Raw genomic sequence first — 20223 nt, forward strand, 5'->3', positions numbered from 1 at the left:
TCTCCACAGCAGGCCAGATAACATCACAGCAGGCCAGAGAATATAAATTCTCTCCTCTGGCCTGAGGTGACAGGAAAGCATTCATTGCACATTTCTGGTCTTAATCTTTGGGCAGAGACAGGAGGAGGAGGAGGGAGAAAGAGTTAGAATATGAATGATAGGAGAAATGGAGGGAGAGAGAGGCGATCACCCCCAAGCTTGTTATTTTTGAAAAATAACTTCTGATGAAACCAGAACCTCTCTCTGAAAAGTGCCCGCCAAGTTCTGCTTTAAGGGTAGCAAGCGCCCCTTTTGATCTTTTGCTGGAAGCCCAACCCCGCCAGGGCAACCCCCCCCACAACCCCCACGGACAGCTGAACCGGGCCTCCCAGCACCTGGGGTGGTGAGGGATGTTTTTGCTTTGGTGTCAGCAGGACCTGAAGGCAATATTTTGGAACTGAGGCTGGCTTCCTCCTCCTCTCCCCCTCCACCCCCTCACCCGCCCCAGCCCCCAGCACCATCCCCCTCGCTCAGGTTTCAAGCCTGTCCCTTCCGAGCTGCCCTCTTGCAATCGCTTTCTTCTTGAGCTCCTGAATGTTACCCTAGAGGGGGCTGCAACACCGAAGGCTTCCTCCTCGCCGCCACCATTTGCTGTTGTTGGCTGCGAGTCCCCTGCCTGGCGCCAGAGTCTCGGCAGCCAGCGAGGACCCTGCGCTCCGCTTAGGCAAACAGAGAAGCCAGCGCCGAGAGAGATGCTGTGCACGCCAGCAGCACTGCCCCCAATCCCCGCCGCACCCCCGCTTCTACATTCTCAAGCCCATATGTACATTTCACCAAGTGTGCCTTTCACCAAATGTGCAGGCACAGCTGCCATAGCTCCTTTCCAGAGCCCTTGTGCCCTCCTCCCCATCTAGTCTCACGCCCTTGCTGCACGTGCTGAGGGGTTGGCAGGTCTTTTCCTTCTTTCTGCTTTGTCCTTTTAAAATGGATCCGTGTTGGTTTTCTGCAAAGTTCCATTTAGAAGCTCATTTAGAAGCACATTTTATGCTGAAAGCTCAGTGCCTTCTTCACTAGGTGATGACCAGCCACTCTAGCAGGGACTTGCAAGTCCAGCACCAGTAAATCCCATGTCCTCCTGGCAACACAGTCACCCCTGGTGCCTTCATTTTCATTTTCCCTTAGAGACAGGTTCCAGCAAGGCAATGAGAATACATAACTTCCTAAGGACTGGTTTTGCTCACTGTGACTCCTTACGGAAGATATTCAGGGCTTTTTTTTTTTAGAAATAGATGGCAAATATAATAAATGAGAAAAAAGCTAACTTGAAAAAAAAATGGAATATTTAGGCTATACTGGGTTTGCAGCGGTATCCTCAGCCTTGCTCCCAGACGCTTAAATCAGTTCTCAATGAATGACTGCTGGGCAACATGCTAACACTTTGCATTATCCTCACATTTCAGATTCTTACAATTCTGTCATTTAGTTGGTCATGAAATGGAGATGTAGAGGATAATTTGTGTGTCCAGAGTCCTAGAATAAGAAAGTGGTTGACCCTTTGACCCCCAGTTGGCTTGAGCATCAGGGCTGTTCATCATTACACTGTGTTGCTTCATGCCACCCAGGAACTGGCTATTTGTCCTCAATTTTATTTTTTATTTTTTTTTAAAGATTTTACTTATTTATTTGACAGAGAGAAATCACAAGTAGATGGAGAGGCAGGCAGAGAGAGAGAGAGAGAGAGAGAGGGAAGCAGGCTCCCTGCTGAGCAGAGAGCCCGATGCGGGACTCGATCCGAGGACCCTGAGATCATGACCTGAGCCGAAGGCAGCGGCTTAACCCACTGAGCCACCCAGGCGCCCTGTCCTCAATTTTAAATCTTCCCTCAAACCCTGAGATACTATCACTGTAGCTAGCCGCTACAGATGACGGGTGGAATTCTTCTGCTTCTAACGTTTCCAAGTAGCCTGCCTTCCATTATACTTGTTATTATTATTTTTTGTTTTGTTTTGTTGTTCGTATTGTTTTGTTTTGTTTACATATATAGGTAATTCTACTATTGAGTGATGGGCATTTCTGAAAACCTTGCATCCTGGAGAACACACTAAAACTAACAGGATTTTTAAGAAAAATAGATAGCAGGCCACTCAACACCCATGGAACTTTGTGACCAGAACACCTCCCAAAACAATAACAAACCTATAAAAACACTAGCCCCGTTTAAAAGGTGTGTTAGATTCCTAACAAAAACTACTAAAAGTGTAAGACTTTATCTCTAAAACACAAAGCAAAAGTGGCTTAATAGAAGGGGAGATAAGGAAGCACTGCGCCATTTAAGTAATAGAGGAGGAGACAAAACGCACCAAGATAGGAGAAGGAACAACAAGCCATTCCGGGCAGAGCACGCGCCCCAGTAGCCCACAGGAAGGAGACGGAGGGAATAGCGGGAGGGCACCCAACTGCAATCCTCCACCACTGGCCTAGTAAGGCGGTGCTAGCACAAATTGCATAGAACATGGGTTGGAGAAATCATGTGTCAACCAATCAGAAAGAGTTCTGCTTCTGACGTCATTCCCCCACCAATCACACATGCACTGCTTTGCCCTACAGGAACACGTGGGCGAATTCTTCCTCCCATAGGAGATTCAAGAATTAGAAAAGCGGGAATTTTATCTTACTTATTTACGATCTCCGATGCTTAGCCTTTTCCTTATTTAAAGTGACTGGTGCTCACCAGCTTTCGAAATCATACTGGTTTTCATTTCCCTCGTTCATCAAAGGACACACACATATACATGTACATACAGATGTTAGCATATGTAATTGATACAATTGTCTCTGATAAATATTTGGGTCTTTCAGAAGGCATGTAAGAGTTAGCAGTGGTGTATTTTTCATATATATCCTTTAGTTCAAATTTTTTTGTATAGTGTTAATTACAATAGACCTGTAAGTCATGATGGAAGGTATATACCAGATTGGTACTAAAGATTACTCAATGCTAGAAAAGGATACTGTTTGATTTTTGAATCATTACCATCCTTCCATCTGTCCATTCATTCAACAAGCGCATACTATGGGCCAGGCACCCCACTAAGAACTAGGATACAGTTATCAGTCTAGAACACTTACTTCCAAAAATTATTCTATGGCTAAATTTGGGGGTAAATAAAAGTGACATTTTCTATTAGTAAACAAAAGACTGTTTCAGTTGTATGTCTCCTGATTTCAAAGCCAAATGTTTCTTTCTTATCTTATAAGTAGGCTTTCCTTAAGAGTGTCTCAAACTGAGTATTATGCCTAGCCCTTGAAGAGATGATAATATTTTAGAGATTTTCCCAGTAGTCACTATTGAATAGTGAAAACAGGAGAGGGGAAAAGCAAAAGGAATTTTATTTTTATTTACCAGAATACCAGGAATTTCTTAACTTCAAAATCTATTTGACTACACTATAGTATTCTAGCTTTATAAATATTTACTTATAAATATTCTAGCTTTATGACCAAAGGCCCAAATTAATTACTCACCCAAAGTGAGAAATTATTTATGATGGCCAATTAGAAATGAATATGTTGGAATATTATTTAGCAGTAAAAAGGAATGCAGTGCTGATTATGCTACAAAATAGGTGATAACATGCTCAGTGAAAGAAACCAGGCATAAAAGGCAACATATTATGTGATATCATTTATATTTCCTGTCCACAAAAGGCAAATCCAAACAGATAAAGAGTGGATCAATAGGTGTAAGGAGCTGGGAGGAGGAAGGAATGGGGAATTTAGGCATATGAGGCTTCTTTCTGGGGTGATGGAAATGTTCTGGAATTCGATGGTGGTGATGGTTGCACAACTTTGTGAACATAGGCAAAACTACTGAATTCTACATTTTAAGAGAGTGGATCTTATGGTGTGTGTATTATATCTCTATTTAAGCAAAAAAAAAAAAAAAAAAAAAAAAAAGGAAAAGGAAAATGCTGACTCCCTTCATTCTTCCAATAGCTGAACTTGTGCAGAGAAATCCAGATGAGTGAGAGATTCATGTGAGCTGGCAAATACTGGTTCTTAGTCACAAGGCTACTCTACATGCCTTACTGCTAATCAGTTTTAAAATAAGACAGGATTTCAGATTCAGTGTTCTCTTTCTGTTGGGGATAAAAAGGAAGATCTGGGAAATTCACTGTGGACTGGCATGAGAAGGAAAAGAATTCACCACAGAAAATACAAACAAAGCTAAAACCTCCTGTGTCATGTCAGAAGATGAAGAATGGCATGATGCTTCTTCAAAGGCTGGCTGAGTTTGTAAAAGGAATCCTCCCCCCCCCCCCATAATAGGAAATATGAGGGAGACAAAAAAAACTTGAGATATGTGTGTCCCTGCAGGCTTAGAAGGTAATGATCTCAGTCTGGGAGGAATAACATTCTGAAATCCAGTTTCTCCGAATGGTTGCAAATGAAGTTTTGAGGTATGGTACCTGCAATGAAAAGGTCCTCAGTTCAATTTTTAACCAAGTTTTTGGTGCTACACAAGTATGCAAATATTTGAAAGACAAAAAAAAAAAATAGACTAACAAATTTTGATGCCAAATAAATGCTTACTTTGGAACAGCTAAACAAGACATATAAATTCGGTAGTACAAGAGAGCGCCACCTAATGGCAGGACAGTCGTTTGGTTGGTGGTCCCTGCCAGAAGACGGTGGGTAGGGCCCAGCGAGAAGCAAATAGGAACTGAGTTTTCTACTAGGTCTTCCACTACCTGCTTGGAATGAAGGCTTTGGGCCTGGATATACCTCTTTCCAAATGGCCAGTCATACAGATCTTTGAAAATCTGGCCTTTGATGTATTTTATAAGGATAAGGAAACATATATTAAAGTCAGCCCTGCTGTAGACCCTAGGCTGCATAATGGAGTCAATACTGAAGTAGTAATTTCATCTTCAGTATTTGGGGAGCTTAACTGTTGCTGATGACATCATAGGAAGTCGCTGATGAACTGACAACCTTTTACGATCTAGCTGAACGTACACTACTTTTGTCTTTTTCTTTCAGTGTATAATGAATGCCGGTGCTTATAGAAACGTAGAATTATCTGCAAAAGAAAACTGAATCTCCTTAGAAGTCGGAAAGGCGGGTGCCTGGGTGGCTACTTGGTTGAGTGACTGCCTTCAGCTCAGGTCATGATCCTGAAGTCCCAGGATCGAGTCCCGCATCGGGCTCCCAACTCTGCAGGGAGTCCGCTTCTCTCTCTGACCTTCTCCTCGCTCATACTCATTGTCTCTCTCTCTCAAATAAATAAATAAAATATTTAAAAAAAATTATTTCAAAAAAAAAAAAAAGAAGAAGAAAAAGTCGGAAAGACAAAGACAGTGAGGTGTTCTTTCCAGGGTTTTGTCTTTGGCTCCATAATCAGCTATGGAGGTTATAGGTAGGTAGAAGCTGCAGGGTGAACTGGAGGGAGGGTAGGTAAACCTACGTAGGCTGGAGGTTATGGGAGAGCAAATGACTTCGTACATCAATATGGAATGAATCAAAGTTCTGGTTCATTTCAAGTTCTTTTTCAGCCTAGGTGTGTACTGATTTTTCATTTCTTGCTAAGGTCTGGAAGAGCTGCTGTATATTTATGGCCCTCACGGATTCATTGTGCATGGCTTACAGCTCCCTATCATCATATCATCATATCATCACTCCTATCCTCCAGGGGAAAAGCTGTGTATTTTTTTTTTAAGATTTCTATTTATTTATTTATTTATTTATTTATTTATTTATTTATTTATTTGAAAGACAGAGATCACAAGTAGGCAGAGAGATAGACAGAGGGAGAGGAAGGGAAGCAGGCTTCCTGCTGAGCAGAGAGCCCGATGCGGGACTTGATCCCAGGACCCTGGGATCATGACATGAGCGAAGGCAGAGGCTTTAACCCACTGAGCCACCCAGTTGCCCCAAAGCTGTGTATTTTTAAATATTGCCAGAATTTATTTGAAGAGATTGTCTCTATATGCCTCAAGCAGAAGTGGATCCAAAGTATAGAGTAGCAAATCCTTCTATTCATTCATTATTTGTGGAGTAGAAATAAATGGCTGTGAATGGGATGTCATTTTGTGTTCTAATGACGAAGACATAGATTATTTTCAAATTTAAAGAAGAATTGTGTGGCTTCTGCTATAGATCTGATATTGTTCTGGGGTGGGGCACATACCCGGAAGCCATTTCATGTAGAGGTAAAAATGGACTAAAGAAAGCCTACAGGGGTTTACCATGGAATCAAGAAAACATGAGAATACCAACATAGATTTAGAGAAGTTTTAGAATGTCCATTTTATTGCGGTTAATGAGAGAAGGAAAATTAAGAACCAACTAAGAGTCAGGCACTATGCTGGGTGTTTCACAAATGCCATTCCTTTTCATCCTTACACTGATTTTTTATTATTTATTTTTATTTTCAAATATTTTATTTTTTAATTTTTGTTTTATTATTATTATTATTTATTTTCTTACCACAGCACATACCTTCCTCAATGTCCATCACCTGGACACCCTATCCCTCCTATCCCCCTCCCCTCCAGCAAACCTCATTTTGTTTCCTGAGATTAAGAGTCTTTTATGATTTATCTCCCTCTTTAGTTTCATCTGTTTCATTTTCCCTCCCTTCCCCTATGATCCTTTGTCTTATTTCTCAAATTTCTCATATCAGTGAGATCATACGATAATTGTCTTTCTCTGATTGACTTACTTCCCTTAGTATAATACCCTCTTGCAGATGGCAAGATTTCCCGGGGGGCGGGGGGGGGTTGATGGCTGCATAGTACTCCACTGTGTGTGCGTGTGTGTGTGTGTGTGTGTGTGTGTGTGTGTATACCACATCTTCTTTATCCATTCATCTGTTGAGGGACATCGAGGTTCTTTCCATAGTGTGGCTATCGTGGACATTGCTGCTATAAACATTCGGGTGCACGTGCCCCTTCAGATCACGACGTTTGTATCTTTAGGGTAAATACCCAGTAGTTCGATTGCTGGGTCACAGAGTAGCTCTATTTTCAACTTTTTGAGGATCTTCCATGCTGTTTTCCAGAGCGGCTGCACCAGTTTGCATTCCCACCAACAGTGTAGGAGGGTTCCCCTTTCTCCACATCCTCAAGAACACCTGTCATTTCCCACCTTGTTAATTTTAGCCATTCTGACTGGTGTGAGGTGGTATGCACTGTGGTTTTGATTTTTATTTCCCTGATGCCGAGTGATGTTGAGCACTTTTTCATGTGTCTGTGGGCCATTCGTCATCCTCACATTGATTTTGTTGAGCTAACAGTTACTATTTTCCTTTTGTGGGTGAGGAAATTAGAACTCAGAGTAACTAACGAATCATGCAGCTTCTGAATGGTGGAGATGGGATATGAATTCAGATCTTTTGGATTCCAAAATCTATCTTCCTCCAGTGTTGATTTAAATGCAAGCGAAAGGGGAAAAATGCATATTATGAGTTAGTAGGATTCTACCAGTCTTCACTATTTTGAATTTCAGCCTTAAAAGAAGGAAAAGCAAGCTTTAGGATTAGTCTTCAAACTGATTCCCAGTATTTCGACTGTGCATTCCTTTTCTCCATTAAGAGAATATTCAGTTCTTGAGGACAAGATTATGTCTCTGGCTTTACCTTAAATAACTGGCAAAAGGATAACAGATGTAGGTGATAATAGTATTGTGATAAGGGCCAAAGGGCATACTTGGGTGTGAGGGTAGCCAAACATCCTTAAAATTTTCACCCAATGCCAAAATACTATATTTAATGTCATGCCTCTTACCAATTAAAAAAGTGTGCAAATTTACCAAGACACTAATAATACTAGCAACCACTAGTGTTATCAAAGACAATGTTCTATAGACTTTGCTAATCTTATTTAATTTTCTCAAAATAATTCAGTAGTGTAGGTATTATGATTAACCTCCTTTTCCAGGTGAGGAAACTGAAATGCAGAGAGTTTAGGTAACTTGCCTAAGGTTAAATAGAATGATCTGGATCCAGGATTCATACCATTTCAGATTCCAGAGTTCAAGTTCTTAAACCCTGTGCTGTTTGTCAATAAACTTAATATACAGACTCATTTTTCTGTGGTAGAAATGCTTCCTTCTCAAGATTGACATTCTTAGGGGATTATTCTGATGGTGATAACCATAGCCTCTCTTCACTGGCTCAGGTTAGTGACCCCTAAAAATATAAATTTTGGTTCCAAAGTTCACCAATCTGTCACTATCATTATAAAGCAAAGATATGTTTTATTTTCAGGAAACATGAACTAAGATCATCAGTAATAAAGGCTTTGACCATGCTTCTCAAGCATGCAAAAATAAACTGAATGTTGGACTTGATAAGATGAAATCTTCATTGTTTGTCTACATTCTTAAACATAAAAATGATAACCTGTGGTGCATCTTTTAGTCACAGTATATAAAACAGTTCTTCAACATCCCGTTATTTACAAAATGGGCACTTTATAGTGACCTTTGGTATTTCCTTTATTCTAAGGTTTCCAAGTTTTGTTGTTCTATTTTATTGATGGGAAAACTGAAGATTTAAAAGATTTGCTATAAAGACACTTTACCAAATGATAACAAAGAAGAAAATACCACCTGAGACTCATATACAAAATACTGATAGTATTTGATGCCCTACTTGGAGATATCTTGGAAGTTTTTCACATCAGTTTAAGTTTCATAGAACATCTTTGATTGAGATCATTTGTATGTATGTAGAAAGTCCCGTACTCTTCAAAACCTACATTTTAAAGTTACTCTTATCAGAATGATCAGAATAATTGTCCACATGCTTGGTAGACACATAACCCTGTGTCAAATGCTTTTCAGGCATTATTATGTTTACCCTTTATAGTAATCTTATGATACAGATATTATTTCCTGTATTTTAAGGAAGAAACTGTGGTTTGGGAAGATTAGTAACTTGTTCAAGATTATACAGCCAGGACGTGATAGACCCAAGGCCTGATTCCAGATCTGATCCCAGAGCACAAGTTTTTTTCTCTTCTGGCACAACATTCCCTTTGGCCCAATTGTGTGAGCACCTCCAGTGAGAAGACAGAAGTTTTATAAACGTCCTATAAAGTACAGAGAGGAAAAAGCAACTCCAAAGTGATCTGTTAGAATTGAAGCTCAAAAACTCTAGATGTGGGCTTAAGTGTAAGACAGAAACTAAATCTCACTCGCAAATTCTCAGTGGGAAGGTATATCCACGGTTGGAAAAATGTTGACATAAATATTAGTCTGGATTCATGCTAGCATATATGATTTTCTCAGGATTTAAAGATATGAGCTAAAAATGTTCTGCTACTCTGGATTTATTTTTCTTTCTTTAAAATGCAAAAAAAAAAAAAAAAAAACCGGTATGGGAGTTGTAAGTGGGACTTAAAAATCATTCAAAAGTCTACTGAATCACAAAAAGTCAATGAGCAAGTTTGCAAATGCAGATAGTCTGTATTGACATGTTTATCATAAGGGGAATATGAAGAAACCAGACCACTCAGAAGGCCAAATGGGTCCATTTCAAGTCTGGACAGTCATTCAAAGCCCATTGAGGTAGACTAGGCAGGTTGATTCTGGAAGTGAATGGAATCAGCCAAGCCAGTATCATATATCTAAATATAGACAAAATGCATCTGGGTATAGACATATATTTCCAGTAACTCAGGTTCTAACCTATGTCATCTAAAAAATAGGACTCTTGATGTTTGGGGCAATAATGTTTGTCTTAGAATCAGGCCTACCTTGGACTTTATCCAAAGAGAAGGTTTAGTTAAAACTACCTTGAAAAGACTTCGTTGTGAGGTGACTTCCCACAAAAGACAACCACCAGGATGGACTATAAAGACAGTCCTGAGGGGTGGAAAGTTGCTTTAAAATTTAAAATTTACATGAACTTTTTTTTTTTTTCCAACAAAACTTTCCTTTTGCTGGAAGGGTACGTGAGGCGATCACGGGGTCTGGGCCACACAATCACTATGCTGATTGTTTACATATTTTTTGCCCAGTTTGGAACAATGGTAGTAGAGAGTGTTTTGAACTCTGTTTACCACAAGTAACAGAATCAAAATAAATATCCAGTTGGCTTCATAATGAAGCAAATATTTTCTGTATTATGTAGTAATAAAAGTCAGCGTGCACTGTAAATAAAGTTTGCTCAAGGGCTCTGTGAAAAAAAGCCAAATGTCGAATGACAGCCAGCATTTTATGACAGAGCAAAGAAAGCTGAGAAATTAGTCACAATCCCCCAAACCCAAATGCTATAGCTTGTTTGGTTTGCTTCTCCTTTCTTTTGTAGAAAGGGGAAAGTGTAAAGTGCCGGTAGGATTGGCTTCGTGCCCTTGATGTCATTACTCATTGAAATAATGGGGAAAACGAGTGCCAAACCTATGGGTAGGAGAGGGGGGAGGGAGACGCCACACAGACCTCCGTTCAGTATGGAACAGAAAGCAAAGCAAGGGCATTGTCCCGAGGACCATTAACAGGGAAATCGGGCTGTTTGTTCCACCTGATGTGAAACAAAATGTCCCACAATTTGATGTGTGTGTTTAGAGGCTTAGCAGGACACTGAGGGGTTGTGCCCTCATGGAGCTGTCTGGACGTCTTTCTGTCCATTCTCTCTTGAAAGAGAATACCTTCCTTCTCAGAGTTTGACACACCTCTCTGTCAAATGAATTGGCTTCCTTTCTCTACATGTATGCCCCTCAGGGGCCTGATGACAGCAGTCATCCAATGCAGAAGAGCCCAAACTATGATGTATTAAAAAAAAAAAAAAAGGCAGGTGTCAGGTACACACGGTAGTGCACTTGTGGGATGCGAGCATGTCAGTTCGGCTTATAGGTCTCCATCAAAAGCTTGGAAAACACTTTTTGGGACTCCAGCAAAAGCAAGAGGTTTTGTTTTCTTTCTCTCTCTTCCTCTCTCTCTCTCTCTCTCCTCCTCCTCCCTCTTTCCTTCCCCCCCTCCCATGTACACAAAGTATTTGTTTGACCAGAAAACAAAAGAGAACCCAAATCAATTAATAAACAAAAACCCGAAGCCTCAATAATAAATCCTTTTATAAATTTCTGAATACCCAGTTAAGAATCACTCCGGGTGTTTTGTTCTTTTATGATGCTTTTGTCGAGCTGCTCAGGAAGAATGTCAAGACCGAGCCTTGGAGAAAGAAGTTTGGCATGGACAGCTAAGGCTGTGGGGCCAGCCAATGTGGGAAGGACACAGGGCACTGAATGAGCTAGTCATCCACTCAGCGTCCAGGGAAAATTATTGCTATTGTAATCGCAAACTGAGAAGCTTGAAAACTAGCACAATGAGACCAGGGCCAAATGTCACAACTGCCAGGGAGAAAAGGGAAAGAATTATAAAGGTCATGACCTATCTTTCCAAATTTTTACTTTGAAACTACCTGAAAGAATTTAGAAAAATTATCTACCATGGACACATTTTTAGGTTAATATTTAAAATTGTTCATCGTACGTTAGATTTCATGATTGAAAGTTTTTCCCTTTCTATAAAATGAAAAAGAAGTAGTGTGATCACCAATAATCATATTTTCTCCAAAAACAGAAATATGTACACAAAATAAAATTTAGTTTTTGTTAAATTTTCTATGTTCACAAGTCTGTAAGTTTTGAGAAAGTTTTTTTCTGGGTGATGATGTTTTTTCCATTATTGGCAGTACCCTGACAACAATACAAATTATACATATTTTCATAAGTGATATGTTTCATTGCATACTTCCCTAAATGGGAGATATGGGGCTTTTTCTTTTTCTAAATAATTCATCTATCAGAGGATAACCATCATCTATTGCTAGAATGAGACAGGGTTACTCATAAATCCTATTTCTAATATTCACATTTATTCACATCAGTAATGAAAACATTGATTACACAAAAGGAATGAATTTGAGAGTTGAAGAAATTTTGTAAATAACATGACTCATTAGTTCTTTGAACTCCTTCTGAGCTAGATGCCAAAAATCTCATGATAATTAACCATTAAAACTTATATTTAATATTTTATCAGATAACAACTCAATTATATCATTTAAAAGCAAAGAATTATAAATAGCTTGACTGGCAAAATAATTTGTAACACTAGAGCCATTGACCTTCTCAGTTTTTGTCTTTACCGAGACATACCCAATGATTGCTAATTATACTTATTATTATTTTTCTTAGAGCCACTTTATTTAACATAATAAATTCAGGAAGAATTGGGGAAATTGAAAGATAGCTAATTTAATATAGCTTTGCTAATACAGTGCATTTTGATAAAATAGTATTATCACATCCTGTGTCTTAAATATGTTATTATCAAAACCTTATAATTACAAAACACATATCTGATAAAAGACTTGTGTATATGAGAATGTATGAGGACTTCTCAGAATGCAGTAACAAGAAAAAAATAAAAACTGGACAAAAAATCTAAACAGATACTTTACCAGAGAATAAATACCAAATCTGCACATGATGAGATATTTAACTGCATTAGTAAAACCACACTGATTTACTACTTCATGCCCAGTAGAACAGCTAACATTCTAAAAACTGACAATAGCAAGTGTTGACAAGAATGCAGAGAAACTGAAACTCTCTTAAATTATTGTGGGGATGTAAAAATGGGACGGGCACTTTGGAAAACTGCTTGGCAGTTGTTTATATGAAATTAAAATAAACACTTATAAAACCCATCAATCCCATTGCTAGATATTTACAAGAAATGAAACTATATATCCAGGAAATTATATATATATAGGAATGTTTGTAGCAGCTCTATTTATAATCATCCAAAACTGGAAATAAACCAGATGTCCACCAAGCGGTGAATGGATAAACATATCATGGTCCATCCATACAATGAATGTATATTCAGTGTTAAAAAGGGGAGAAGACAAACTTCAAAGGGACACAAGGGAACATTATGAAATGATGGGAATAATTTTATATCTTGATTGTCAGGGTGGTTATACAACTTATATATGTCAAAACTAACAGAATTGTATACCTAAAATGGGTAGGTTTTACTGTATACAAATTAAATCTCTATAAAGATTATCTTTAAAAAGAAGAACCAAAAAAATAAGCCATTTTGTAGCTGCAGAATTAACTTACTTAATGGAAATTTGCCATATGACTTCATCAGCAAAGTCGGTTGGAGGAGTCTGACTTCATTTTTAATGGAAATGGATGTGTTAATACTTAGGTACATAATATTTTTAATTCTAAGAGACAGATTATTACATATATTATTCATTCATACATATACCCATACATACTTACACGCATACAAACATACCATGGAGAATTTCATGTGACCTAGATAAAGTTAATGTCTGTATGATCTACCTCACCAAACTCTCTTTGCTTTGCTCTCAACTTGATGCCATCTGAAGTGATTCATTTTTTGACAACAGTTGGAGAATGGAAGAGACAATATGGTTAAGGGAAAATTGTCATGATTCTCATTGTCCACTATGAAATTCATCTGAATTTAGAATAGCTTTACATAGAGCAGAATCTCCTGTTTTTAAAGTTGTACTTTGTCTTTGCAGAAAATCGCACGAAACAGGGAAAGACATGAACTCTAAGTGTGGGTTTATGGTACTTTCCTTAAAGGAGTTTTCACTGAAACCAATATTTTGAATCATTCTTTTGTTTGGTGCTCCTCGTTTTATACCCTGGGGTCACACACCAATGTAAGTTTCAGGTACTTTTGAAAAGTCAAAGAAATGTGCGTTCAAATGGGGAACTGGTTAGGAGGCTATTAGAACACCATAACTGTGTGTGCATTTTCCAACAGTTCAGTTTTAGGAAAAAAGTATAAATGGAAATTGAGAATATGGAAATTCTTCCTCTTAAAACAATCATGTTTACATATTCCCTGGAAAAGCTTTGGGTACTTCATGCATACTTAATATGAAGATCAAACTCATAGGACCTGCTGTCATTATAGGCTTTGCAAATATGTCTATTTAACCTAGCTCATCATCAGTTCAGAAATGATTTTATGTCTGTACTTTCCCTTTGATTTTACACCTGGAAAATGAAGTGCAGCTTTACCTGTCTAAATGAGGTTCTTGATATGAACGGGTGGAAAACAGGAGTTACTTTGCTAAAACTGTGATTTGAGCAACTTTCAGAAAAGCTATTGCCACTTACATAAGTGCCAGCTGAAAACTTGTATGACTCAAACAGCTCTTGTGTAAATATATTTGTTTATCTAGCTACCCCGGAAAAGAAACCTTACAAATTTCAGCTCCATGTGTTATTAATTTACTATATCTGGACTTGCTGTTTCATCGCCTGCAATTTTTCAAGCAAGTCTGTAAAAATGGGAGACCAGTGATTTGATGTCAGTGTCCCAAATATGTCCCAGGGATATACACCTAGCCCTCTTGGTGACAACTCTGGCTTACAGTTTGTGCTACCAGACAAGGAATCCAGAGAAAAATGTTCTAATTCTATTTTATCTCTCATTATCTCTGGTTCTCAGCATTTTGGCTACCCTGTACTCTTTCCCTTCCTTTATAAATAATGGAACCAGAGCTCATGAAAATTTAAGATTTCATTGTGTTTTATAAAATAATTACTTAACACACATGCAAAATGGAAATTTGATGAAAATGGATCACTGACGAGCAAATAAGGAAAATGATGTCAAACTTAATGTAAAATCAAGCACATTTGCCCAGTTGTGTATTTAAAGATACATACAAGTTTTTAGGCCTCCTAAACTTTCTTTTATTCATGCTTCAAACATAGCAGTAAGAACAAAATAGAATTTTCTGTTTAACCTATTTCACTAATGCTGCAATTTTGCCCCATTGTGCAATTCATAGGAAGTGGTTGCCTGTCACGCTATCTATATGCCCAATTGATTAGGATTTTTATTATATCACTTCCTGTGGATCTCTGAAATTTATACTATATTGAAAACTGTTTAATCCATCAAGTTAAAATTACTGTTCATTGCAGCGTAAGCTTTAGGTATGAGAAATTTAATATGGAACCTGATAGCCTCCTACTTATTAACATTATAATTTCTTTCAGTATTTTACTGCTTGCTTATAAATACATTTTTTGTTAAAACAGAATAGTGCATTCATAGTCACGACTGTATACAGGTACAAGTTGTTCACGTTTCTCAAACATTTGGAAGAAATACAAACAAAAACCATATGTTTTAAATATTCCATGGAATACCTTTCTCCCATTTGTTCGTACGTGGCAAACGTTTTTTTAAGCTGGTACTATTCCCAAGGAGTATTGCTTACTCTCCAATTTTATGGCAAGTATCCCTATATATATACTCATAAGTGCATTTTTCACTTAAATATAATTTTTTAAAACCTAATATTAGTCTCCTATTTTTTTTTTTTTAATGTTTAATCCTCAGGGCAGCCATCCATGTCTCGTAAGCAGCTTGTAAGATGCTAGGCCGACTTGAAAGGACATAAGTCAACTCTCCTTTTTCAGACCAAAGTGTTCTTCGGCTGATCCAAACAAATGAGAATATAATCAGTTTTCCAAAAACAGTGATTTTTAAGCATGAACCCAATATAGTAATAGCTGTTGATCCTCTTCCCAGGAAAAAAAAAAGTTGCACTGAACTTGCAAAGACCACCAAACCCATCCATGTGGAAGGGGTTCAAAGATCTTTAACAGCTTCTGTTTTAGAGTTTAAAGAAAGAGACCCCAAATTCTTGCTTGGTAACTTGCTCTGTTTTGGATACTTTATACTCCAAAAACTCTTATCTTTAACTGAAAGCCCTCCCATTTCAACTTGTTCTCTTCATAGAAGTCATAAAAAACAGCTAGTCACCAATACCTTTCGTATTTGTAAAGCCATATTAAACCACACCTTGGATGAGTCCCTCACCAAGATAAATAATCCCTGCTAAGTAATTCCAGTTTGGCTATACATTTTCTCAGAGGCCCCATTATTCAATTCTTAATCATCTTTGTTGACTTCCTCTGAATAGTCTTCAAGTTTTCCATACTCCTCTGAGAAGGATGAGCCTATAACTATTCCTCTGACTGTAGCGAAGGTCTATAGAGATGGCCTCGGTGCTTAGCAAGCCTCTCGTAACCTACTATCCTAAGCATGGTGGATGCACCCTTTTCCTGTCATGTTGGAAATTCTAAGCTAACAAATTGTTGCAAATTCCATCTCGGTACTCTTCATTGCTTGATTGTTTTCCTTCTGGAAAACAGTATCTCGTATCATGGCCATCAAGGTTGTGAGCTCTACTCTTCAGGCAGGCCAATTCTGGAATTCCAGGGGCATTATTTACAGCTGGAACAAGGCAAATGGCTTTGCTTAGTACCTAATGGATCCATTTTGGATCAATTTCAAATAATCTCTGAAAAACTTTCACTACCTGATTTTTTTCTTCAGTTAACACATCTCTATTTCATTTTCTTTTCAAATTGGGGCTATTTTCTAGTACTCACACCTACTTGCCTTCATCTCTCTGGAAACCTGAGCTACCTCCTTATTCACTGAGACACTGGTTCAAAGCTCATTGACCTCTCCAATTTCAATTTGTACCCCAACTCCACCATGAGGTTGTTCCTGTTTTCTCTTTGTCATAGAACCTACCACTCTCTGAAATTACCCTGTTCATTTGCCTGTTTAATTTTTTTTCCTACCTTTTCCCCTGACTAGAATAAGCACCACAAAATCAGGGATCTTCCCTAGCTGTCTCACTCACTCCTGTAGAAGAGTCCCTGACACATGCCAGACCCTCACTAAACGTATGTATTTTGTGTGTGTGTCTTAAAAGAAACTGCCTCACCTTCATTTATCACACGTCACAATCATCAAACTCCATGTCCATATGAAAAACTGCTATTTTTCCATGTGCTTTATGTACATAATTGCTTAGTATGTGAAAGTGCTGTGGACTGTCTAGTTATTGAGCTAACTTTGAGGTTTTACTTTTAAAAACACCAAAAAAATGTTTTGATAGATAAAAGGAGATGGAAATACTGACTCATCAATTAAAGTAAAATCAAGTTACAGGAAAGTTTTACAGATTTACACCATCATGAAAAGAAGCATTTCTGCATGAGGTGTTTTCCTTCTAGAATACCCTCCCCGTTCTCCAGAAGCCACAATGCGTTCTGAGAAATCATAGACTGAAATATAGCATGCCAAAGGAGAGGGAAGAGCTGAGGAAACCTCCAGTGCCTTTCTGTTCCCCTCAGGATGGAAAGAGAATTCCCACTTACACTTTTCTATGAGCAGAATATGTGTCAATAAAAGGGTTTTTTGAGGAATCCCTTGGCTGGCCTATATTCTGTCTGAGCTCACATATAATCACTGTGAGGCGTAGCTGACATCCACCCTCCACCAGGGACAGAACGGGGATCTGCCTCTGTCTCCAGTCAAATCCATGAGACAGAAGAGGTCAGTTTCAGTGAACTTGGCTTCTGATGTTCAGAATCCATGAGTGAGTTTGGTGCTGCTTTTCCTTGAGGAAAGAAACATTTCCATTTATACCCTATCACTTCACTACCGTTGCTTAGGGTGCTTATGAGATCTATAGGATTTCATAGAAGTAATCACAGAATTTGAAAGGTCTTTGAATGGCTGTTTTCATTTTAACCAATAGTTTTCAAACTTTTTAAATGTGCCCCACAGGAAGAAATACATTGTACATGGTGACCGAGTTTGCGTACCACTGAAACACACACACATTCCTGAAATAAGTTTCATCAAACAATACTTACCCTAACTCTATGAACTACATTATATATTTTCTATTCTCCTCTGAGCTATTCTTTTTTTTTTTTCCTTTTGTTTTAATGCTGATCATTACACACTATGTTGATTTCATGACCTACTGGTGGATCACTACCCACAGCTGAGCAATAACGCTTTAGCCATTCCACAGAATGACAAATGTGAGATCTGAGCACTTTACCTGGTTTTGTCCTGACATTCTGTGACCTTTAGTGTCTTTTCTCTTAAGGATATCAATCTTCAAACTCAGTTATGGATCGTAGTAGCCTCTCTGTGACTTTCACAGGATGTTCAGAGCATCCTTAAAAGAAAAAGACCTGATGAAGGCTAATACACTGTAAACAAGACTGTGCCAGAATGTGCTGAGTCAGAGAGGGGTATCTGTCCAATGACAATGAAAATTCTGAGTGTGTTACAAAGACACTAGTTCCCCATGGGTAATTTGTTTTTAAAGTCAGAGTTATAAAACTTTAGAGCTAAAAGAGACCCGAGCAAGTCTAGTCCAGTCCTTTGATTTTATGACAAAAAAATTCCCATGCACAATCTGAGAAGTTCAGAGCCTGGGTCTCGTTCCCTTATTGACAATATTTTAAAAAACACTATTTGCTGCCATGAGCAGATATATTTTGAGCAAACAGAACTCTTCTGTTTTCAGAAATAACACAGGACTGAAGTTTTTCAATATTATAGAAACACAGGAAGTGTTATTTCTAGTATTTAAAGAAGAACGAGGATTGATGTCTTAGCTCTGTATTCCAGAAGTCACCATAATAACTGAAGTGTAGAAGCTGTGCGTTCATACTCCACCCATCTGTCTGAAACAGTTGGCCCATGGGCATGGATTTTGCCATTATTTAGACATTCAGCAGATAGTATTTGAGAACTTATATTCACTGTGGACATCTTAGAGTAAAATAAAATGCTTGGTTTCTGTACTACAAATTATGCTATCCAGGAAATAGTACATTGTAAACAATGTGTATTTCATTGGTCAGACTTCATTGGTACTTTATTGGACATAATTTATCTATCATTCTGGATACTAGTTTCTTGGTATGGACTTAGATCTTTTGATTTCAAGTCCTCTGTTGTACTCAGAACCCTATCTCCCTAGTTATTTTATTCATTAATAAATATTTATAATACCTTAGATGTACCAAGCACTGTTCTGGACACTGGAGCTACAAGATCAAGTCTCAGCACTCAGGGAACTTAACATACCAAAGGGGCCCATCCTGAGCAGAGAAACCTCCAATCTGGTTTAGTTAACCGGACTCTTTGGACAAGTATCAAACTGTGTCAAACTCTACAAAAATCGATTTCCTTATCTTCAGTAGCACTAAGGAGACAAGTGTTTACGAGGTTGAATTCATCAGGTCATTTAAAAAGTTGTGAGCTCATTAGCTCGCATTGCTGGGCATTGCTCGCGTGGTTTTGAAGTACAATCCCTAAGTAAGATTCTTCCTTTGATTTTAATCCCTGCAAGTACATTATTATTAACCAACAACAGTTGACAGAGAAATGAGAAGGAAAGAGAGGGATAGAAGGAATGCCAGAGGAGGTCAGGCTGCCTCAGAATGAAACAAGCACGTATAAAATTCAAGAGCTGCCAACAATATTTTCAGAGTCATGACTACTCACAGTCACAAGAAAACCTACTAATGCTCACAAATCAAATAGAGTTGAATCTAGCAGAAGTGGGAAAACTGTTGGCACTCTTTTTCCAGAATTGCATTGTTTTGATGTTCTGACTCAAGTGTTAAGCATGACATTTCATGATCCGGCTAAGCCTCAGAGCAACCACACCCTATTCTTGGCAAAAATATATATCATGTTACATTACCAAGAAGAACACAATGGAAAGTTTTTTAAAATAATAAATAAACAACACATCTTATTTATAAATCTTGTCAAGATTTTCAAGGACTTGCCTAGCTCCACAGTGAAACCCCTGTTTGTTTGCTGTATAAGGTGTAACTTGCAGAGTAACTCCTTGAACACCGAGCTTGTTTTCAATCTCGGCATCTTCAGCCCCAACCAACCGGGGGTGGGGGAGGACTATCCTCTTTAGTGGTAAAAGTAGATCCAGGTTTTATGGCTGGAGAGAGTCCAGGGCACTCAAACTGAAGCAGACGGTTGTGAAGAATTATTTATGGCAGATTTTGTGATGCCTGTGTCGTACTCTGATTTAATAGGGGGGGAAATGAAATCTGAAGCAGAGTGAATTCAATTTCCAAATTTTACTAGGTGTACATGCAGGTTTTACACCAGGGTACTATCGCTACCCCCAGCTTCTTTTCATGGCTCTTGTTCTTTGTAAAAGTAAGCTCTTCCTTGAACAGACCCGTGAAAATACTCTGTTGGGTCACCCACGAGAAGTCTCTGGGATAATTCTTCTGAAGTTCACACAGTGGATGTATTCTCTTATAACATACACAGTGGATGACATCCTTGTCTCCAATGACCTAACTC

Source organism: Mustela nivalis, assembly GCF_964662115.1.
Source record: "Mustela nivalis genome assembly, chromosome: 13".
Lineage (NCBI taxonomy): Eukaryota > Metazoa > Chordata > Mammalia > Carnivora > Mustelidae > Mustela > Mustela nivalis.